A 25,473-nucleotide genomic window follows, 5' to 3' on the forward strand; every position below is an offset into this window, starting at 1 on the left:
TTATCTTAAGCTATTTAACATACTTTAAAAACATTATTTTATAATGACTACTATAAGTAAGTCATGTTTATTTACCTTTCTAGAAATCTTTTTTAAAATTCTAACACTGTGATGAGTAGTGTGGTTTGTATATATTTGTCTAGGCCCTGAGTATTTTATTATGATACCTTCTTAGAAATGAACTGAATGGTTAAAAAGACAGGAGTATTTTAGGGGTGCCTGGGTGGCTCAGGCAGTTAGGTGCCTGGCTCTTCATTTCGGCTCAGGTCATGATCTCGTAGTTTGTGGCTTTGAACCCTGCATGGCTTAGGGCTGACAGTGTGAAGCCTGCTTGGCATTCTCTCTGCCTCTTCCCATTTCTGCTATCTCTCACAAAAATAAATAAACAACAACAACAAAAATGACAGGAGTATTTTAAATTTTCATTTTAATGTATATCAATTTATTCCCCTAGAAAGAGTGTATTCTATTAGATTCCTACCAAAGAAAAGTTAGAAAATCCTTATCTCATTTCACCTTTGCCATCATTAAATATTGGAGTACATTTTTTTCTAGCATTATTGTATACTTTTGTTTTTGTTTAAGGATGCTATTCTGCAATATACCCTCTAACTTGTTATTTCAGGCATATAAGAAATGAACTGATTTTTTCTCATGCAGTGCCTGTTCTGTATCATTGGTCTGGTTTTGGAGCAGTAACCGAAATCACAAGACACGATGGGTTTCATGCAGCTTTAAGTCAATTTAACATTAGGAAAAATACAGATAGACATGAAAACAGTATGCACAACAACAACATAGAAGAGGTTTTATGATTTTCAGGCACAGCTTCCAATATCCCAGCTACTTCACACTTGATATATTCACAGACATTAGGAGATAAGGCTGTGTGGGCAGACCATCTCAACTTAGGGAAGCCATCAATTCCAGGGGCCCTTCGAGTTTTATTTTTTTTTAAGTTTATATATTTATTTTGAGAGAGAGAGCATGCGTGCATGCAGGGTAGGGGCAGAGAGAGAGGGATAGGGAGAATCCCAAGCAGGCTCCACACTGTCAGTGCAGAGCCCAGTGCGGGGCTCGATCCCACCAACTGTGAGATCATGACCTGAGCTGAAATCAAGAGTCAAATGCTTAACTAACTGATCCACCCAGGCACCGCCAGGGGCCCTTCAACTTTCATACAGCTTATTGTGTAGCCTCTTTAGGGATACAGGAGTAGAGCCCATACTCCAGTGAGCTGTGTGTAATCAATATAAATTCTCTACTACTTGGTAAATAATTTCAACAGTGAGGTGCAGGTGCTTGGTCCAGTACAAATCCTTAGTGAAGATTTTTATCTTGGAACCACTGTAAATATACTCCTAACAATTTTTTGAGTTAGTTATAGCCATCCTGGAGGTTAGGAGGAAGAAATCAGTTGTAAACTCTTTTAATCTTGTATCTAGAATATTATTTGTAATTCTGGCTTTTAGAGTTTATTATCTTGTGTTTGTCAGTGTTATAGGTAAATAGTTATTTCATGTGCAAATTATGAAAGAGGTGTGTATATTGAAGCTATGATCTCTGACACCAGTGTGCCTGCGAGCAAATCCCAACTTCTGCCATTATTACTTTAATTCTCCATCCTTTACCTGTGAAATGAAGATAACAATGGCATCCATGTAATAGAATTGCTTTATGAATTCAATGAGTTAATGTATGTAAGGCAATTAATTCTGGCACCTAATATTGTATTAGGTGCTATTTTATATTCTGCTTAGTAGTTGTACTTCTTATTTCTCCTTAATGTCTTATTGCAAGGTTAGTTTCCAAAGACTTTAACACTTTGATAATAAGTGTATTGCTTGGGTTCTTGTGGAGAACTCTTTAGCGCTCATTGGTAAATAGGTTTATTGTTAAGTTAAAGACATTGTTATCACTACTTATTTTAGCCATGTATTTCTTATATTTGTATATTTGTTAGGTTGTTTTTGGCCACAAGTAACAGATATCAACATACTGACTAAACTATGTCACCATAAACAAACAAACAAAAAAACACTGCTTTCTATCCATATTATTCACTCCATACTTAGATTGTTTTCCCTCATGGTCTGTTGGTGGATTCCACTAATAGCACTGTACACATTAACATTGAGCAAATGAGAAAAGTCAATTTCTTATAAATCTCTTAAGAGTAAGAAATATACTTTCCTAATAAATTTACACTTACCTATCCCTGAATTAATCATTGACTGTAGGAAGAGATTGGCCTAAATTAACCAGGACCTAAATTAGTCAAGAAATAAGATGGAATCAGTGTTGGAAGTCAACCATAATAGTCACTGCCAGGAGACTCCCCAATATGTCTAGTTTTAAAAAAATAAATAGGGCACCTGGGTGGCTCAGTTGGTTAAGTGTCCAACTCTTGACTTTGGCTCAGGTCATGATCTCGTGGTTTCATGGATTCGAGCCCCACGTGGTGGTCTGTGAGCTGATCTCATGGAGCCTGCTTGGGATTCTCTGTCTCCCTCTCTCTCTGCCCCCTCCCCCCAACCCCTGTTCATGTTCTCTCTGTCTCTATCAAAAATAAAAAAATATATATAATAAAATAAAACAACTGTATATGTATTGACTTTAATCAACTATGCTTCTGGTAAAAGGAACTTAATTTAAAAAAACTCAGGATGTCTGGGTGGCTCAGTCAGTTGGGCGGCTGACTTTGGGTCAGGTCATGATCTCACAGCTAGTGAGTTCGAGACCCCCCATCAGGCTCTGTGCTGACAGCTCAGAGCCTGGATCCTGCTTCGGATTCTGTGTCTCCCTCTCTTTCTGCCCCATCCCTGCTCTCTGTCTCTCTGTCTCTCTCTTTCTCTCTCAAAAATAAACATTAAAAAATTAAAAAAAAAACTCAGTGAGAATTTTGGCACGTGTTAATATATTTATTTCCTAATATTAAACCATCCTTAAAGTCTTGGAATGAATCCTACTTGGTCATAGTGGATGGTTCATAAATAATTCAGTTACACTTGTTTTAGTATTTTTTTTTGTAGGATATATAGTAATAAATGAAATCTGTCAACTTATATGTATGATTGCTATTTATATTATATATTATTATGTTACATTATATTATGTTACGTTACATTATATTTTTAGTAGCCTAATTCACATCCCATATAATCCAACCATTTAAAATGTACATTCTGTAGCTTTTATTAAATTCACAGTTATGCATCCCTTGCCACAATCAATTTTAGTACATTTTCTCATTCTAAAAAGAAACCTCATCTTTAGCTGTCACCCGCCTCCCATTACACTGTGTCTCTTTTCTCCCATTAGTCCCAGGCAACCATCGATATCTTTAACATCTATGTTTAGATTTGCCTGTTCTAGACATTTCATATAAATGGAATCATACAGTATATGGTCCTTTGTGACTGTTTTTTTTCCCTTAGTATGTTTTTCTATTATTTAAAATTAGTATTTCGTATAATTTTAATGTTGATTTCATAAGATTATTTGGGTCATTTTGCACCTTTAAAAATATTTGCATGTAATTTCTATAACATGGGTGTCATCTGTTCATTAGAAGTTACAAATAATCAATAGTAAAATTATCTGGCCTTCAAGTGATTTTATGTTAGCTTTTCTTTTTTTCTCTCTCTCTTTCTGCAGAGTTCAGGAAGTCCATAAGACACCTTCACTTCTGACACCAGCTGCAAGTTTGGTGTCTCTAAGACTGCCTTTTAAAAGTTCATTAGAAGTATTTATAGAATGCCACAAAGCTGTTATACTCACTGTTACAGTTTATTACAGTGAAAAGAAACATTAAAATCAACCAAGGCAAGAGATGCATAAGGCAGGATATAGGAGACACCAACTACAGAGCTTTTATTGGGGCTTGGTCATGTAGATATGGTTGACTACCTATGTGACTGATCTTAGTCTGTAGCCCTTCCAGAGGTTAAGGTGCTGCCACGTGGCTCAAAGCCCTCACCTCCAACCAAGGTCCCCTCACCTCTAACCATAAATCATATTATTAGCATAGACTATTTGTCATGGCTCATGGTCCTGCTGCTCTCTCTCTCTTTGTTTTTGTATGGATAATGCCCTTGGTGTCAAGTCTATGAATTCTTTGCCTGGCTTTAGATTCCAAAGGTTTTCTTCTATGTTTTTTTCTAAAAGCTTTAGAGTTTTACATTTAAGTCTTTGATCCATTTTGAACAAATTTTTATATAACGTATGAGGCTCAGGTTGAGGTTCTTCTTTTTAAATTTCTGGATGTCCATGTGCTCTAGCACCATTTATGGAAGGACTTCCTTAGCATATTGTTTTTTATACTTTGTCAAAATTGGTTGGACATATTTGTGTGGGTCTGTTTCTGGGTTCTTTATTCTGTTCCATTGATCTATATGTTTGTTTCTCCATTAATGCCACACAATCTTGACTATTGTATATATTATTATAGAATTATATTTATGTACCTATACATGCACACATATACACGTACATATATATAAGTACACAAAAATGAAAACATACATATAAAAATATACTGTATAATAAATTTTGAAATCATGTAGACTTATTCCTACCACTTTATTCTTTTTTTTTCAAAATCATTTTAGCTATGCTAATTATTTTATCTTTGTATATTCATTTTAGAATAATATTGTCTACAAGAAATCTTGCTGGGATTTTGATAGGAGTTATGTTATGCCAGTGTATCAAGTTGGGGAGAGATTATATCTTTACTGTGATGAGCTTCAAATCTATGAACATTTTATATCTTTTCTTTTATTTAGATATTCTTTGAATTCATCAGTGCTGTGTAGTCCTTAGCATACAAGTCCTATATACCTTTTTAAGCAATTGTAAATGGAATCCTTTTTTTAAATTTTGAGATTCACATGTTCATTGCTAATATGTAAAAATACAAAAAATATTTACTTTGTATCATATGACCTTGTTGAACTCACTTAATTCTTAGAGGGTTTTTAGGTTCCTTGGGATTTTCTAAGTACACAATTCTTTCATCTGCAAATCAGACAATTTCTTTCTTTTTTAAAAAAAAATTATTTTTGTAATGTTTATTCATTTTTGAGAGAGAGAGAGAGAGAGAGACAGAGAGACAGAGAGACAGAGCACAAGCAGGAGAGGGGCAGAGAAAGAGGGAGACACAGAAACTGAAGCAGGCTCCAGGCTCGGAGTGATCAGCACAGAGCCTGAAGCAGGGCTCAGACTCACAAACCATGAGATCATGACCTGAGCAGAAGTCAGATGCTTAACCGACTGAGCCACCCAGGTGCCCTGACACTTTCTTTCTTTCTGATCTTCATTCATTAGGTTTGCTTACTGTACTAATTGGACTTTATTTTTATTTTTATTTATTTTATTTTATTTTAATTTTTTAAGATGATATTTATTGTCAAATTGGTTTCCATACAACACCCAGTGCTCATCCCAACAGGTGCCCTCCTCAATGCCCATTGCAATTTATTTTTAATATTTGAGAGAGTGATGATTGTGGACCCCCTTTGTTCCCAGTCTTTAATCATAGTATCACATTAGCGCTGGGTTTCTTTGTAGATCCTCTCTCTCAAGTTGAGGAAGTTCCCTTCTTTGTCACTTTTTTAGACTTAATTCTTTAGACTTTTTAGACTTTTTTTTTAAACTTGAAGGATGTTGAATTTTATCAGATGTTTTTTCTGCATTGATATTCTGTGAGTTTCTTTAGCCTCTTAGTTTACATTGACAGATCGTCTGTTGATACTTTGTATGTTAAACCGATAGTTTTTCTTATTTTATATTGAGCCAGCCTTTCATCCCTTTAATAATTTCAAGTTAGTCATGCTATATAATTCTTTTTATATATTGATGAATTCTATTTGTTAATATTTTGTTAAGGATTTTTACACCTATACTCATGTGAATATTGGTCTGTAGTTTGTATGTGTGTGTGACTTGTCTGTCTGGTTTTCGTATCATGGTAACACTAGCTTCAGAAAATGAAGTGTCTCATGACCATGAGATCATGACCTGAGGTGAAATTAAGAGTCAGATACTTAATTGAATGAGGCTTTAAAGATAATTCGTTTCTTATTAGTAATGGGGCTATTTATCTAATACTCATGTGAGTTGCAATAATTTGTGATTTTTGAGGAATTGGTTCTTTTCATCTAAATGTGTTGTTTATAGTGTTTTGTTATTATCTTTTAAATACCTATAGGGTCTGTACTTATATCATTTGTTTCATTACTGATAATAGAAATTTGTGTCATTTTCCTTTCTTTTTTCTTTATATTTCCTGCTAGAGCATTGCCAATGTTACTGATTTTTCTGAAAAAACAGCTCTTTGTTTCACTGATATTTTCCTTTTTTTTTCATTTTTTATTTCATTAATTTCTCCTCATATTTTTATTGTTTTATTCCTTATGGTTGCTTTGGGTTTATTTTGTTCTTCTAGGTTCTTGAGTTGGGAACATAAATTATTGGTTGAGACTTCTTTGTGATGTATGCATTTTGTATACAGAATGCATACAGAATTTGTATAAATTTCCACCTTAGCACTTCTTTTACTATGTCTCACAAATTTTGATATGTTAAGTTTTTATTTTCATCCATTCAACTAATATTTTGTTATTCCCCTGGAGACTTTTTTTTTAACCCACAGTTTATTTCAGAATTGTTTTATTTAGATTAGTTTATTTCAGAATTGTCTTATTTAGATTCCAAGTGTTCAGAGATTTTCCTATTATCTTTCTTTTATTGATTTCAAGTTTGATTTCATCATTGTCAAAGAAAACACCTATGATTTCTATTATTTTAAATTTGTTATAGTTCATTTTGTTGTCTTGGATATAGTTTATCTTGGTACATGTTCTGTGGGCATTTGAAAAGAATGTATATTCTGCTCTGGTTGGGTATAATGTTCTATGAATATTAATCAAGTCCTCTTGGTTGATGGTGTGGTTGAATTCTTCTGTATCCTTGCTCTTTTTCAGTCTAGTTCTATGAATTGTTGAGGGAGGATTTTTGATGTCTTCAACTATAATTGTACATATTTCTACTTCTTTTCAGTTCTAATAGTTTTTACTTTGCATATTTGCAGCTGTATTGTTTGGTATATATATATTTAAGATTGTTTATCTTCTTAGTGGATTGATGCTTATATTATTATATAATGTCCCTCATTCTTTCTGGTAACTTTCTTTGCTCTGTAGTTTATTTTATCTGATTTAATGCAGCCACTTCTGCTTTTTTTGATTAATTGTTGCTTTATATCTTTTTTCAACCCTTTATTTTTAACCTATCTATATTGTTATATTTGAAATGAATTTCTTGCAGATAGCATACGGTTGGGTCACACTTCTTAATCCACTGTCCTATTCTCTGTGTTTTAATTAGTGCATTTAGACTATGTATATTAATACAATTTTGATCTGCTAGGGCTTAAGTCTGCTATCTTGTTTTCCCTTGTTCCCTCTGTTTTTTCCCCTTTCTTGTCATTTTCTTGCCTTCCTGTGAATTACTGAAAATTTTTTGAGTTATCATAAAATCTCATTTTGATTTATTTATAGTGGTTTTGAGTATATCTCTTATATAGCTTTTTTTCTTTTTTAGGAACTAAATTTAGAAATGTATTATTTTCTTTCTTTTAATTTTCTTTTGAATTTTTTAAAATTTACATCCAAATTAGCATATAGTGCAACAGTGATTTCAGGAGTAAATTCCTTAGTGCCCCTTATCCATTTAGCCCATCCCCCCTCCCACACCCCCTCCGGTAACCCTCAATATGTTCTCCATATTTACGAGACTCTTCTGTTTTGTCCCCTTTCCTGTTTTTATATTATTTTTGTTTCCCTTCCCTTATGTTCATCTGTTTTGTCTCTTAAAGTCATCATATGAGGGAAATCATATGATTTTTTTGTTTCTCTGACTAACTAATTTCACTTAGCATAATACTCTCCAGTTCCATCCACATAGTTGCAAATGGCAAGATATCATTCTTTTTGATTGCCGAGTAATAGTACATTGTGTGTGTGTGTGTGTGTGTGTGTGTGTGTGTGTATATATATATATATATATATATATATACATCTTCTTTAGATGTGATATATACATATCACATCTTCTTTATCTATTCATCCATCTATGGACATTTGGGCTCTTTCCATATTTTGGCTATTGTTGATAGTGCTGCTATAAACATGGGGGTGTATGTGTCCCTTCGAAACAGCACACCTGTATCCCTTGAATAAATGCCTTGTAGTGCAATTGGTAGGTCGTAGGGTAGTTCTATTTTTAGTTTTTTGAGGAACCTCCATACTGTTTTCCAGAGTGGCTGCACCATCTTGCATTCCCACCAACAATGCAAAAGAGATCCTCTTACTCTGCATTGTCACCAACATCTATCGTTGCCTGAGTTGTTAATGTTAGCCATTCTGACAGGTGTAAGGTGGTATCTCATTGTGGTTTTGATTTGTATTTCTCTGATGATGAGTGATGTTGAGCATTTTTTCATGTGCTGGTTGGCCATCTGGATGTCTTTTCTTTGGAGAAGTGTCTATTCATGTTTTTTGTCCATTTCTTCACTGGATTGTTTGTTTTTTGGGTGTTGAGTTTGATAAGTTCTTATAGATTTTAGATACTAACCCTTTATCTGATATGTCATTTGCAAATATATTCTCCCATTCTGTTGGTGATTGTTTCCTTCCCTGTGCAGAAGATTTTATTTTGATGAGGTCCCAGTAGTTCATTTTTGCTTTTGTTTCCCTTGCCTCTGGAGACGTGTTGAATAAGAAGTTGCTGCGGCCAAGATCAAAGAGGTTTTTGCCTGCTTTCTCCTTGAGAATTTTGATGGCTTCCTGTTTTACATTGAGGTCTTTCATCCATTTTGAGTTTATTTTTCTGTATGGTGTAAGAAATTGGTCCAGGTTCATTCTTCTGCATGTTGCTGTCCAGTTTTCCCAGCACCACTTACTGAAGAGACTGTCTTTATCCCATTGGATATTCTTTCCTGCTTTGTCAAAGATTAGTTGGCCATACGTTTGTGGATCCATTTCTGGGTTCTCTATTCTGTTCCATTGATCTGAATGTCTGTTCTTGTGCCAGTACCATACTGTCTTGATGATTACAGCTTTGTAGTATAGCTTTGGTTTTCTTTTTCAAGATTGCTTTGGCTATTTTGGGTCTTTTCTGGTTTCATAAAAATTTTAGGATTGTTTGTTCTAGCTCTGTGAAGAATGCTGGTGTTATTTTGATAGGGATTGCATTGAATATGTAGATTGCTTTGGGTAGTATCGACATTTTAGCAATATTTGTTCTTCCTATCCAGGAGCATGGAATCTTTTTCCATTTTTTTGTGTTTTCTTCAATTTCTTTCATAAGCTTTCTATAATTTTCAGTGTATAGATTGTTCATGTTTTGGTTATATTTATTCCTAGGTATTTTATGGTTTTTGGTGCAATTGTAAATGGGATCGATTCCTTGATTTCTCTTTCTGTTGCTTCATTCTTGGTGTATAGGAATGCAACCGATTTCTGTGTATTGATTTTATATCCTGCAACTTTGCTGAATTCATGAATCAATTCTAGCAGGTTTTTGGTGGAGTCTTTAGGGTTTTCCATATAGAGTATCAAGTCATCTGCGAAGGGTGAAAGTTTGACCTCCTCCTGGTCGATTTGGATGCCTTTTATTTCTTTGTGTTGTCTGATTGCAGAGGCTAAGACTTCCAATACTATGTTGAATAACAGTGGTGAGAGTGGACATCCCTGTCTTGTTCCTGACTTCAGGGGGAAAGCTCTCAGGTTTTCCCCACTGAGGATCATATTAGCGTTGGGTCATTGATATATGGCTTTTATGATCTCTAGGTATACTCCTTCTATCCCTACATTCTTGAGGGTTTTTATCAAGCAAGGATGCTGTATTTTGTCGAATGCTTTCTCTGCATCTGTTGAGAGGATCATATGGTTCTTGTCCTTTCTGTTATTGATTTGATGAATCATGTTAATTGTTTTGCAGATATTGAACTAGCCCTGCATCTCAGGTATAAATCCCACTTGAATAATTTTTTTAAGGTATTGTTGATGCCGGTTGGCTAATATCTTGTTGAGTATTTTTGCATCCATGTTCATCAGGGAAATTGGTCTGTAGTTCTTTTTTAGTGGAGTCTTTGGTTTTGGAATCAAGGTAATGCTGGCTTCATAGAAAGAGTTTGCAAGTTTTCCTTCCATTTCTATTTTTTGGAACAGTTTCAAGACAATAGGTATTAACTCTTCCTTAAATGTTTGGTAGAATTCCCCTGGAAAGCCGTCTGGCCCTGGACTCTTGGTTTTTGGGAGATTTTTGATTACTACTTCGATTTCTTTACTGGTTATGGGTCTGTTAAAGTTTTCTGTTTCTTCCTGTTTCAGGTTTGGTAGTTTATATTTTTTAAGGAATTTGTCCATTTCTTCCAGATTGCCCATTCTATTGGCATATATTACTTATAATATTCTCTTATTATTATTTGTTTTTCTGCTGTGTTGATTGTGGTATCTCCTCTTTCATTCTTGATTTTATTTATTTGGGTACTTTACTTTTTCTTTTTGATCAAATTGGCTGGGGGTTTATCAGTTTTTTAAATTCTTTCAAAGAACCAGATCCTGGTTTCATTGATCTGTTCTACTGTTTTTTTTTTGGTTTTTTTTGGTTTTGATAGCATTCATTTCTGCTCTTATCTTTATTATTTCCTGTCTTCTTCTGGTTTGGGGTTTTATTTGCTGTTCTTTTTCCAGCTCTTTAAGGTGTAAGCTTAGGTTGTGTGTCTGAGACATTTTTTCTTTCTTTAGGAAGGCCTGGATTGCTATATACTTTCCTCTTACGACCACCTTTGCTGTGTCCCAGAGGTTTTGAGCTGTGGTGTTATCATTTTCATTGGCTTCCATTACTTTTTAATTTCCTCTTTAATTTCTTGGTTAGCCCATTCATTCTTTAGTAGGATGTTCTTTAGTCTCCAAGTATTTGTTACCTTTCCAATTTTTTTCTTGTGGTTGATTTCCAGTTTCATAGCACTGTGGTCTGAAAGCATGCATGGTATAATCTCAATCTTTTTGTACTTGATCTTTTGTACTTGGTGAGGGCTGTGTCCCAGTATGTGGTCTATTCTGGAGAATGTGCCATGTGAATTGGAGAAGAATGTATATTCCACTGCTTTAGTATGAAATGTTCTGAATATATCTGTTAAGTCCATCTGGTCCAGTGTGTCATTCAAAGCCATAGTTTCCTTGTTGATTTTCTGATTAGATGATCTGTCCATTGTTGTAAGTGGGGTGTTGAAGTCCCCTACTATTATGGTATTATTATCAGTGAGTTTCTTTATGTTTGTGGTTAATTGATTTATATATTTGGGTTCCTTCTCATTTAGAGCATAAATGTTTATAATTGTTAGGTCTTCTTGGTGGATAGACCCCTTAATTATGACATAATGCCCTTCTTCATATCTTGTTACAGTCTTTACTTAAATGTCTAGATTTTCTGATATAAGTGTAGGTACTGTGGCTCTCTTTTATTGACCATTAGCATGATAGATGGTTCTCCATCCCCTTAATTTCAATCTGAAGGTATCTTTGGGTCTAAAGTTGGTTTCTTGTAAACAGCATATGGATGGATCTTCTTTTGTTATCCATTCTGTTACCTTATGTCTTTTGATTGGAGCATTTAATCCATTGACATTTAAAATAGTACTGAAAGATAAGAATGTATTGCCATTATGTTGCTTGTAGAGTTGATGTTTCTGGTGGTGTTCTCTGGTCCTTTCTAGTCTTTGTTGCCTTTTTTCCCCCATCTTTTCTCCCCTCAGAGAATCCTCCTTAAAACTTCTTGCAGGGTGGTTTAGTAGTCATGAACTCCTTTAATTTTTGTTTGTATGGGAAACTCTCTCTCCTTCTATTTTGAATGACAGCCTTGCTGGATAAAGAATTCTTGGCTGCATATTTTGTTCTTATTCAGCACATTGAATATATCCTGCCACTCTTTTCTGGCCTGCCAAATTTCTGTGGATAGGTCTGCTGGGATCCTGATCTGTCTTCACTTGTAGGTTAAGGACTTCTTTCCCTTACTGCTTTCATGATTCTTTCCTTGCCTTAGTATTTTGAGAATCTATTAAAGCCTTGTCGATGATCAGTTTTCTGTTGATGATCAGGAATCTAATGGGATTCCTCTGTGCTTCCTGGATTTTGATGTCTGTGTCTTTCCCCAGGTTAGGAAAATTTAGCTATGATTTGCTCACATAACCTTCTACCATTTTCTCTGTCTTCATCTTTTGGGACCCCTATGATTCTGATGTTGTTCCTTTTTCAACGTTTATTTATTTTTTGGGACAGAGAGAGACAGAGCATGAACGGGGGAGGGGCAGAGAGAGAGGGAGATACAGAATCGGAAACAGGCTCCAGGCTCTGAGCCATCAGCCCAGAGCCCGACGCGGGGCTCGAACTCACGGACCGCGAGATTGTGACCTGGCTGAAGTCGGACGCTTAACCGACTGCACCACCCAGGCGCCCCTGATGTTGTTCCTTTTTAATGAGTCACTGATTTCTATAATTCTTAATCATGCTCTTTTGCCTTAGTCTCCCTCTTTTTTCCTGCTTCATTATTCTCCATAAGTTTGCCCTCTACATTGCTGATTCACTGCTCTGCCTCATCCATCTTTGCTGCTGTGGCAACCATTCGAGACTGCATCTCAGTTATAGCATTTTTTTTATTTCATCCTGACTAGCTTTTACTTCTTTTATCTCTGCAGAAAAGGACTCTAATCTATTTTCAGCCTCAGCTAGTATTCTTATTATCGTGATTCTAAATTCTGGTTCAGACATCTTGCTTGTATCTGTGTTAAGTCCCTGGCTGTCATTACTTCCTGTCTTTCTTTTGGGGTGAATTGCTATGTTTCATCATTTTGAAGGAAGAAAATGAATCAATAAAGTAAAAAAAATAAAATAAAAAATTAAAAACAACAAACACACACACACACACACACACACACAGACACACACAAATCAAATAAATGATGTTGGATCCTAGGTGTGTTTTGGTCTGGGTGCTGAAAGGGGCTTGATAGATTAGAGACAAAAGGGACAAAGACAAAAAAAGGAAAACATTTGAAAATTTGAAATAATGAATGCATGGTATAGAATAAAATGAAATGATGAAAGTAAAATAGAATTTGAAAAATTTATAAAAAAGTAAAAAAATCATGGAATAAAATTAAAAATATTTTTAATAAAAATTGAAAATAAAAATAAATGTTTTCTCTTTCTGTATTCAAGAAAAAAAAGAAATGACAAAGAAAAAAAAATTGAATAGTTGGACCAGCGAACTGACTGAAATATGATTGAAATTACTTCTTTTTCCCCTAGAAGTCAAACTATGAAGCACTTTATAGTCTGTAAAATAAGCAGGCGGAGAGACCTGTGGTGTTCCTGAAGAGGGAGATTGGCCCAGTTAGGCGGGGCTTAGCATAATGGTTCTGTTCTCCACTAGATGGCGCTGCTTGCTGCTTAATTACCGGGGTGGATTGTTGTGGCACTTGTAGGTATGTATGCGCATTCATGGGAGGGTTGAAAATGGCGTCACCCAGCTACCCAGTCTCTAGTATTGGAACTCTGTCCTCCCGGATCAGTAATCGTCCACCTGTCCTTTGTGTCCGGCTTCTGTCCACTCCTTGCTTTTACACTGTCCATGATCAAGCTGTCAGGTTGCTAGGCGGCACCTCCCTCTTGAGTTTTATCTCAGATGCGGCTGTGTTTCCCGACCCCTGCCTTCTGAGGGACTGCAGCTTTGACCTGCTCAGACTTCCTTGGGGAGGATCTCACTGAGCAATGGCCAGGTGCTGGCCGCACCCAGGAATGTTTGCGGGACAGTGCTTCTGCTGATGCACAGAAACTGCTGCTGGGTGCCAGCCTGCCCCAGAAAAAGTTCACGTGATCGTGTAGCAGCAGCATTTCAGGGATTATGGAAAATCACAACACACATCTGGCAACATCCTTCACCCTTAACCACCTTGTTCCAGCACCAGCGAATATGGTTGTTCTCTGGGGTCTGCTGGGATCTCTAGGGTCTGATGGGGTGGACACACAGACTACCAAATGTCCTCCCAGCAGGGGAACCACCTCTCCCCATGTGGCCTGAGGACGAACCCTCCCACCCAGACTTCACGCTGCTCCTGGGGATTTGCTTTTCCCACCAGAGCACCTCCAGGTATCAGGCTACAGAGTTTCAGTCTCTACTCTCTCCCATTTATAGGGTCTTAATGGAATTTAAACCCTTTCCTTTCACCTTTCTCCCTTTTTTGTTCAATCCCTGTGCCTGTTTCCACTTTTCCATTTTCTTTCCAGGTCCTTTTGTGGGGGTGGGTGTGTGTGCTTTTGCTGTACTCTCCCTCATCTCTGTCCTCTCTCCACAAGCAAAAACAGCTCCCTGACCTCCATGGCTTCTCTCTCCCCGGTTCACCTCTCCACGCCACATACCTGTCGAGTTCTGTGGTTCAGGTTGTGCAGACTGTTGTGTTAATCTTCAAATCAGTTTACTAGGTGTGCAGGATGGTTTCGTGTTCATGTGGCTGTATTTCATGGATGTGAGAGGCAGAGAAGACTTCCATGAAGTTCTTCCATATTGGCCTCTCTGGTAGATAGTTTTAAATGTTACTATATTTAATCTCTTTTTTTGGTTCCTTATAGGTATTTTAGGAGAAGGGAGTGGCAGCGGCTGAATGCCACTTAGAACTAAAATCTCCCAGACTAAGCTAGTCTTAGTGGAAATTTAAAAGTAAGTTTAAGTGAAAACAAGGTTTTAAAAATGAAGTGAATGATTTAAGTTGCTAAAATAATCTCTTCATTTAAAAATCAGGGACATACAAAAATAATTTTATTGTCTGATTTTTTAAACCTTTTCAAATCTGTGAATCAAGCTCCTCTTGGTATTTGAATAGGTGCCATCTGCTGATCTGTAACAGAGCCAGTTTTTGCATTTGGGCCTAAATTTAATACTTAATTCCAATAGATGAAACATGCAGGTCATTATAAGCAATGAAACATTTGTAGGTTTTTAATTTAATACTTTCCTAACACTTAATTTATTAGTAGTAATTTATATAGAGTTCTTAAATGTACTTGCTATTAATTATCTATACTATTATGTCAGTTAAATAAGGAAGTCACTTAAATAAGCTAGAGATAGGTATCAGTTAGTTATACCTGCATTAAAAATTAAAAAAAAAATTCCCATATTTAGAAGTTCCAAATACCAACCAGAAGCTTAGAACAGCTAAGTATGTAACTCAGCTGAGGGTTTTTACTGATTTGGATTGAGCTTGGTGAAGCTCGTTCATGTGTCTTTGGTCGGCTGTGAACTGGTATGTGACTTTGCTAACCTTGACCTGTTCTCTTATGTCTGGGTCATTAGACTTACCTCTGTTCCATGTGTGCCATTCTCCAGTAGGCTAGCCCAGGCATGTTCTTGTGGTGAAAGGGGTGTGGAGAGCAAGTGCAGAAAATGTACTATATCTTTGGAGGCTTAGGTTTGGAACTGTCAAAATATCACTTCCTTTCACAAGTCACAAAGGTTGACAGAATAGACTCTAGCTATTGATGAACTGCAAAGTAACAACTGAAAGGTTATAGATACAGGGAGGGGTGAATAATCATGGCCACGGATTCAATCCGCTATTTTCGAAACGGATGGAATTGGGATTAGGACCCTGTTTCATGCCTCCAGACTGGGTTTCTTTTTATGTTACAAACTGTTCTTCATGTTTACCTCTATGATAAATTTGAATGTTCATTGGGAAAAAAACATTTGTGACTTAGTGTATGTCTTGGTCCTCAAGTACTGATCTGGAAAGCTGTGAGAAAATCATATTCTTTTTATCTATTGAGTACTAAGACCACAAAATCAGTGTTAGAGGATCTGGAAAAAATAGATTTTATATACTTGGAAATGTCTGGTGTTTTCCAAATGTTATCAGTACAGTGAAACTTTGGAAGGTTAAGAAGAATTTTTCACATTGCTTTACCCATTTATTTCATTTGACTATAAATCTCAGGGAACTAGAGTGATAATATGAGGATTTTATTGCTCTAGTTATGGATGGTCTTAACTTCATGTTGCATCCTATATCCTAAAAAAAAGTTATTACTATTTAGAAGTGATTTTTTTTTGGAAATCAAGTTACAGGGTCACATAAAAAACTTCAAGGTGTGTTTTACCTCATGTTGAAATTTATATTAGAGCCCACTTACCCTTCATTGTTGCCCTTGCCTTTGTGGACCTGGAGATAGATGAAAAAAATAAAATTTTTATGAAGTTGTGGCAGCTTCAAGCTGTCCTGTTTGTTTGTCCCCAAATCTTTTTTTTTTTTTTAATTTTTTTTTTTAAATTTTTTTTTTCAATGTTTATTTATTTTTGGGAGAGAGAGACAGAGCATGAACGGGGGAGGGGCAGAGAGAGAGGGAGACACAGAATCGGAAACAGGCTCCAGGCTCTGAGCCATCAGCCCAGAGCCCGACGCGGGGTTTGAACTCACGGACCGCGAGATCGTGACCTGGCTGAAGTCGGACGCTTAACCGACTGCGCCACCCAGGCGCCCCTGTCCCCAAATCTTTCTATGCCAGTTCCAAACGCCCTCCTGCCAAAATTAGGCTTGGAAAAAAACATATTTCATATATGACATATGTTTGAAATTAGCAGGAAATGCAGCCAAGATTTGGAAATTAACAAGGAAAAAGTTATTTCGGAAAACATTTGGGACAAGGAAGAGTGTTTGGCTTAAAACATTAAGACATTTAATTGTTTAGTAAATTAAATATTTTTTCAAAATCTCAGAAGGAGGAACATTAAGATTTATTTTTTTCAGTTATGTATCCACAATTTTTATTTAAAAATTCATTGTTGGGGCACCTGGTTAACTGAATTGGTTAAGTGTCCAACTCTTGGTTTCAGCTCAGGTCCTGATCTCATGGCTTTGTAGGTTTCAGCCCTGCATCAGGCTCTGTGCTGGCAGCAGGGAGCCTGCTTGGGATTCTCTCTCTCTCCCTTCCTCTCCCTCCCCTACTTGCACTGTCTCTGACTCTCTCAAAATAAATTAAAAAAAAAACTTGAAAATATTCATTTTCACAAATTAAATGAGTAGTCCTAATGTACAAAGTGTAGCGTAACTGATATTCTGATAAAATGTTAAATCTTATGTATGAACTTTTTTGAAATTAAATTTTGTGTTTCATTTTTTCCATATGTGAGAGAGATTTCTATTGATATGCCACCTGTGAAATAGACAGGGATAGCTTAAGGGATCCAGAACATGAATCAAACTTTCCCTTTTTAATATAGACCACTGTTTAGAACTAACTTCTTGATAAGTACATTGTCATGTCTATGCTAGATAGGGAATTATCTTGTCAGTTTATCTTTGTGGATTAATCTAATTCAAGGCAAGCACTTTCACTAGGCATTATCTGTACAAGACAATGAGATGCTGAGGAAGAACAGAGAAGATTTGCAAACTGTGGTCCCTGACCAGAGGAAACTTAAAATCTAGTTGAGAACAGGATTTTTTAAATGGGAGCTATAGGCATACCTCAAAGATATTGTGGGCTCGTTCTAGACCACCGCAAAAAATTGAATATTGCAGTAAAGTGAGTCAAATTATGTTTTTCATTTCCCAGTGCATATAAAAGTTATATTTGCACTATTGTATACTCTATTAACTGTTCAATAACGTTATGTCTAAAAGAGCAATGTATGTACCATAATTAAAAAGTATTTGATTGCTAAAAAATGCTAACTATCATCTGAGTTTCAGCAGTTTGTAATCTTTTTGCTGGTGGAGGATCTTGCCTGATATTGATGGCTGTTGACTCATCAGGATGGCGGCGGTTAAAGGTTGGGGTGTCTGTGGCAATTTCTTAAAATAAGGTAACAATGAAGTTTGCTGTATCAATTGTCTTTCTTTCAAGAATGACTTCTCTGTAGCATATGATACCGTTTGATAGCTTTTTATCTACAGTAGAACTTGTGTCATAATTGGAGTCAATTTTCTTAAACTCTGCCACTGCTTTATCAACTAAATTTATATAATATTCTAAATGTTTTGTTGTCATTTCAACAATATTCATAGCATTTTCAGCAGGAGTAGATTCTAACTCAAAAAACAACTTTCTTTGCTCATCCATAAGAAGCAACTACTCATCTGTTATAGTTTTATCATGAGATTCCAGCAATTCAATCACATCTTCAGGCTGCACTTCTAATTCTAGTTCCCTTGCTCTTTCTACCACACCCACAGTTACTTTTTCCACTTAAGTCATGAACCCCTCAAAGTCATGAGGATTGGAATAAACTTCTTCAAAACTCCTGTCCCTGTTGATATTTTTATTTCTTCCCATGGATCATGAATGATCTCAGGGACATCTATAATGGTGAATACTTTCCAGAAGATTTTCAGTTTACTTTGCCCAGATCCGTTGGAGGAATCACAGTCTGTGGCGGCTGTAGCCTTATGAAATGTATTTCTTAAATAATAAGACTTGAAAGTTGAAATTGCTCCTTGATCCACGGGCTACAGAATGATGTGTTAGCACACATGGAAACATTAAGCTTGTTGTACGTATCCATTAGAGTGATGGATGACCAGGTACATTGGTCTTGGGTGACCAGGAACATTGTCAATGAACAGTAATATGAAAGGAATCTTTTTTTTTTCTGAGTGGGTCTCAACAATGACCTCAAAATAATGAGTAAACCATGTTGTAAACAGATATCCTGTCATCCAGGCTTTGTTTTTGCATTTATAAAGCATAGGCAGAGTAGACTTAACATAACTCTTAAGGGCCCTGGGATTTTCAGAATGGTAAATGAATGTTGGCTTTAACTGAAAGTCTCTAGCTGCATTAGCTTCGAAAAGGAGAGTCAGTCTGTTCTTTGAGGCTTTGAAGCTAGGCATTGATTTCTCCTCTGTAGCTATGAAAGTCCTAGATGGCATCTTCTTCCATTAGAATGCTGTTTCATCTATATTGTAAGTCTGTTGTTTAGTGTAGCCACCTTCATTAATTATCTTGGCTAGATCTTGTGGATAACTTGTTGCAGCTTCTACATCAGTACTTGCTGCTTTACCTTGTGCTTTTACTTTATGCAGATGGTTTGTCTCTTTAAATCTCATGAATCAACCTCTGCTAGCTTCAGACTTTTCTTCAGCAGCTTCCTCACCCCTATCAGCCTTCATAGAATTGAAGACAATTAGAGCCTTGCTCTGGATTAGACTTTGGCTTAAAGGAATGTTGTGGCTGGTTTGATTTTCTATCCAGGCCACTTAAACTTTCTTCATATCAGCAATAAGGCTGGTGGGGTTTTGTGTGTGTGTGTGTGTGTGTGTGTGTGTGTTTACCATTTGTGTACTCACTGGAGTAGCACTTCTCATTTCTTCAAGAACTTGGCTTTTGCATTCACAACTTGGCTAACTGGCACAAGAGGCTGAGTCTTTTTAGGCTTTCAACATCTCTTTCTCACTAGGCTTAGTCATTTCTAATTTTTGATGTAAGGTGGATAACATATGGCTCTTCCCTTCGCTTTACACTGAAAGGGTTATTGTTCACTTGAACACTTGAACACTGTAAGGTTATGAACTAGTGCAATTTCAATATTGTTGTGTCTCGGGGAATAGGGAGGCCTGAAGAGAGGGAGAGAGATAGAGGAATGACCAGTTGGTGAAGTCAAAACACATACAATTTTGCCATCCCACGGGTACAGTTCATGGTGTCTCAAAATAATTTTAATAGTAACACTAAAGGTAACTGATCACCATAATAAATACAATAATATTGAAAAATTTTGAAGTATTATGAAAATTACCAAAATGTGCCACAGAGACATGAAATGAGCAAATGCTGTTGGCAAACTGGCATTGATAGGCTTGCTCAATGCAGGGTTGCCGCAAACTTTCAATTTGTAAAAAACACAGTATCAGGAAAGTATAATAAAACAAAGTTTGCCAATGTTGTTCTTGCCAGGGCCCCATTTATAGGAACTTGGATTTCTTTGGAGTCTTGGAGCAATTTATAAGAAGACAAAGGCTTATCTGGGTTAAGAATCTCACGGTTGATTTTTAATTTCTTGATTCTTGACTGGACCCTTGGACGTGAAGCCATATGTGTTTTCAGCCTAACTCAAAATTATACATTCTGAATAGGCTTTTATAAATTAGAGGGAAAATCTGTTCTGTCATGGTGTTTTACAGTGTCTTCCTAGTTGTCTCTTCCCATAATTGTAAGGTGGAGTTATCAAGGATCTGTTAGTCTTGTAGTATGATCTTTGCCCTTGAAATAACGATCTTTGTTTTTAGAGGTTGCCTATCTCTTCTTTGTGAGTCTTCAGCATCCTGTGACTTTCAGATGGGATTCAACATCAATAGACTAGATAAATCACTAGAATTATATGGGTATTAAATGCTAACAAGAGTATGGGGGGGTGCTCCTGGGTGGTTTAGTCAGCTGAGCATCTGACTTCAGCTCAGGTCATGGTCTCATGGTTTGTGGGTTCGAGCCCCACATCGGGCTGTGTGCTGACAACTTGCTCAGAGCCTGGAGCCTGCTTCAGATTCTGTGTCTCCTTCTCTCTCTGTCCCTCGCCAGCTCACGCTCTGTCTCACTCTGTCTCTCAAAAATAAAATAAATGTAAAAAAAATTTTTATAAATGTTAACTGGAGGAAAGGTGAGCGACGTTCAACCACCAAGAGTACAAGATATGACTGGGTGGATGGTGTGTTAATAGGTAAGGAAATTCAAGGTACTGAAGTGTATACTATTGCCTAATTTTATAGAAACACAGAATATGTGGCTTTGCCTATCACTTTAGTAACTTGTCCTGTAGAATACCCCCAGTTTTTATTGATGACACCATCAGCAGAAAGCAGTGGGTGGGATTTACAAACTGGAACTATTGTATAACATTCATCAGGTCCCTAACTCTCTAAGTTCCTTCATCTGTAAAATAGAGCTAATAAAAATACTTATCTCTCAGCATTCTTTTGAGGACTAAATGCATTGAAAATTATCTTTAAATATAAAGCATTATAGATACATCAGTTGTTTTTTAGTACTAGAAATACCTAGAGAAATATGCAAAAGTAGAAGAGCTCAAAGACCAAACTCAGCAATTTTTTCCTCTAGAATAACTATGGACAATGTATCTTTTTCTTGTAAATACCCTGAATTTCAAACAGCATTCTGTCTTTTAGGAAAATTAATTGAATAATATTAGTAGCTGGAACCTCTGATGGAAAGTGACAAATGACATGAGAAAACTATAAGCAAAGATTTGAAGAGTTCAGAGAAGCAAGGGATCACTTTTTTTCTGAGGCCATTGGGGAAGGTTTCTTTGTGAGGCAGTACCAAGCAATTTAAAGTGGGTTTCTATGTACTGGGTGGATTTTAACAGGTAAAGATGCCAAGAGGAGGTGGAAGGGCATTCCATACAAAAGGAGGGATGTGAATAAAGCTGAATAGATGATGGTGGTGAGCACAGACTCTTGTAAAAGTCAAAAGAAAGAGAACAATGGTTTGTGATGATAGCAATCCTGAGATTCCTTATTTGGGAATTTTAGGGGTGGATTTAGGAGTAGGAAGGAAGGAAAGAATGAAAGTACAAGAAGAGAGGCACATGTGGTAAGAAGTGAGAGGAAAGGGGGAATCATAGGTAAAGGGTGCCAAATAACAAAGCAGAAATTAAAGGAACTTTAAAAAACAAAGTTAAATCTATTTGTCAGGCAGAGAAGAAATTCACTGAGTGGACACAGACGGGGAAATGTGTTCTAAAGGAAGTTTTAGGTAGTCGTGTTAAAGATTGAAACTAGCACTCTTGGGGCACCTAGGTGTCATAGTCGGTTAAGCGTCCAACTTCAACTCAGGTCATGATCTCACTGTTTGTGAGTTCAAGCCCCACATCAGGCTCTGTGCTGACAGTTGGGAACCTGGACCTGCTTCAGATTCTATGTCTTCCTCCCTCTCTGCCCCTCCCCCACTCGTGCTCACTCTCTCTCTTTCCCTCAAAAATAAACACTTAATTTCTTTTAAAGAAAACTAGCCCTCTGGATAGGGTAGAATATTCTTTGGTCTGTGTGTGTTTAGTTAAAATAGTCCTTTTGTCCACTGGTCAGGAAAAAGTCTTTAAATAAGTCTAGAAGAAAGTCTGAAATTCTGGGGTAATTTAGAGTTTATGGCCATTTGTCAACTTCAGTTTGTTAGAACCAATTGTGATAATGCCCAACATTCAATTTCGGTATCTTCTAAGCAAATGTTGCTGAAGGCAGAAAATTTGCTTTTGTATGGGTTAGCCAGAGGAAGGATGAGTGAAATAGCTTGGTGTGGAGAGGAACATTATTTTGGCTTGCCTTTGTTCTCTCTTGCCTCATGGTATGTCTACTTTGATTCTAGGCCAGTATCTCAGAATGACCACTGTTAAATTCTATGCTCCATGCATTCTTTTTTAAAAATAGCTTTATTGGGATATAACTCACATACAGTACAATTCACCCATTTAAAGTATACAGTTCAGTGGTTGTTAGTATATCTGAAAGGGTCACCAATTTTAGAACATTTCCATCACCTTGTAAAGAAATCTCATACCCTTTAGCTATCACCTTCTTATCTCACCATCCCACCTTCCTATCCCCCTACTCAGGCCTAAGCAACCACTAATCTACTTTCTATGTCCATAAATCTCACTGTTTGGACTTTTATAGGAATAGAATAATATACTTCTTGGTCTTTTGTGACTCGCTTCTTTCACTTAGCATAATGTTTTCAAGTTTTATTCATGTTGTAGCATTTGTCAGTACTTTATGTGGCCAAATAATATTCCATTGAATTGATGTACGACATTTTGTCTATGCTTTTAGCAGTTGATGGACATTTGAGTTGTTTCTACCTTTAGGCTATTAAGAATAATGCTGCTATAAACATTCATGTCCAAGTTTATGTGTAAACATATGATTTCGTTTCTTTTGGATATATATCTAGGAGTGGAATTTCTGGGTCATATGTTAACTATGTTTAATCATTTGGTAAAGTCCATGCTATTTTCCAAAGGGGTTGTCCCATTTTACATTCCTACTGGCAGTGTGTGAAGCTTCCAATTTCTTCTCATCCTTGCCAATACTTGTTGTTATTCGACTTTTTAAAAAAAGATTTTATTTTTAAAGTAACATCTACACCCAATGTGGGACTCAAACCCACAACCCTGAGATCAAGTGTCATATGGTTCACTGACTGAGCCAGCCAGGTGCCCCTTTCCAACTTTTTGATTCTAGTTATTCTGGTGGGTTTAAAGTGGTATCTCATAGTGGTTTTGATTTGCATTTCCCAGATGACTAATGATTTTGAGGAACATTTTTGTGTGGTTATTAGTCATATGAATTTCTTAATGCAGAAATGTCTATTCAAATCCTTTGCCCACATTCAGTTGTGTTATTTGTAGTTTTTAATTGTTTAATTGTATATTCCTGTACACAAGAACCTTATGAGGTATATGATTTGCAAATACAGTTGTTTCTATTCATGGATTCCATATTTGCAAATTTTCCTACTCACTGAAATTTATTTGTAGCCCCCAGTCAATACTTGTAGTACTTTCACATTCAAGGACATGTAGATGTGCAGAGTGGCAAAAAAAAAAAAAAAAAAAAAAAAAAAAAAAAAGAGTTGCCTGGTGTGTACATTCCCAGGTGAGGTGGCATAAAGCGGACTTCTGCTTTCTTGTTTCAGCTCTCATATTGTAAATAAGTTTCCTTTTTTTGATCTATTTAGTGACAGATTTTTTTCTTCTTTTTTGTGCTTATTGTTGGTCACTCTGCTGTTTAAAATAACTCTCAAGTATAATGCTGAAATGCTGTTTAGTGTCCCTAAGTACAAGAAGGCTGTGATGTGCCTTAAGGAGAAACTATATGTGTTAAATAAGCTTTATTCATGCATAAGTTATATTGCTGTTAGCCATGAATTCAGTGTCAGGGAATCAACAGTATATATTTAAAATGTTGTCTTTAAACAGAAACACAAAAAAGGTTATGAATTCATTGGTTGATAAAAATGCTGTGACCAAAGGCTTGCAGAAAACTAATCCTGTATTTTCCTTAGGAGCAATGATTCCCTATTTGCTAATTCAGTGTTTGTAGTAACTTTAGTAACAGAGTTGCTATGAATAATGAGAATAAAATATATTTTCTCTCAGTTTTTTCATTGCCTTTCACTTTCCTGATGGTATGCTTTAATACATAAATATTTTGTTTAATTTAAATTCAAGTTTGTTAATATACAGTGTAGTTACAGTGTAGTCTTGGCTTCAGGTGTAGAACCCAGTCATTCATCCCTTACATAGGACATCCAGTGCTTATCCTAAAAATTGCCCTCCTTAATGCCCATCACTGATTTAACCCATCCCTCCACCCATCTCCCTTCCAGCAACCCTCAGTTCTCTGTATTTTGGAGTCTCTTATAGTTTGCCTCCCTCTCTGTTTTTATCTTATTTTTCCTTCTCTTCCCCTATGTTAATCTGTTGTATTTCTCAAATTCCACATATGAGTGAAATCATATGATATCTTTCTCGGACTGACTTGTTTCAGTTAGCATAATACACTCTAGTTCCATCCACGTTATTGCAAATGGCAAAGTTTCATTCTTTTTCATCGCTGTGTAGTATTCCATTGTGTGTGTGTATGTACGTGTATGTACATATGTACATATGTATACATACATCTTATTTATCCATTAATTAGTTGATGGATATTTGGGTTCTTTCTATAATTGCTGTTGTTGATAGTGCTACTATAAACATCGGGGTGCATGTGCCCCTTCACATCAGCATTTTTGTATCCTTTGAATAAATACCTAATAGTGTAATTGCTGGATCATAGGGCAGTTTTATTTTTAATTGTTTAATCTGTTGTTTCCTGAATTGTTCATTTTAGCCATTCTGACAGGTGTGAGGTAGTATCTCACTGTGGTTTTTATTTGTATTTCTCTGATGATGAGCGATGTTGAGCATCTTGTCATGTGTCTGTTAGCCATATGGATATCTTGAGAAAAGTGTCTATTTATGTCTTCTGCCCATTTATTCACTAGATTATTTGGTTTTTAGGTGTTGAGTTTGGTAAGTTCTTTCTAGATTTTGGATACTACACCTTTGTCTGATATGTCACTTGCAAATATCTTCTCCCATTCTGTTGGTTGCCTTTTAGTTTTGTTATTGCTTTCTTTGCTGTGCAGAAGCTTTTTATCTTCATGAGGTCCCAATCATTCATTTTTACTTTTATTTTCTTTGCCTCTGGAGACCTGTCAAGTAAGAAGTTGCTGTGACCTAGGTCAAAGAGATTGCTGCCTGTTTTCTTCTGTAGGATTTTGATGGTTTCCTGTCTTACATTTAGGTCTTTCATCCATTTTGAGTTTATTTATGTGTATAGTGTAACAAAGTGGT

This window comes from Prionailurus bengalensis, chromosome D4 (genome assembly GCF_016509475.1).
Source record: "Prionailurus bengalensis isolate Pbe53 chromosome D4, Fcat_Pben_1.1_paternal_pri, whole genome shotgun sequence".
NCBI classification, from domain to species: Eukaryota; Metazoa; Chordata; class Mammalia; order Carnivora; family Felidae; genus Prionailurus; species Prionailurus bengalensis.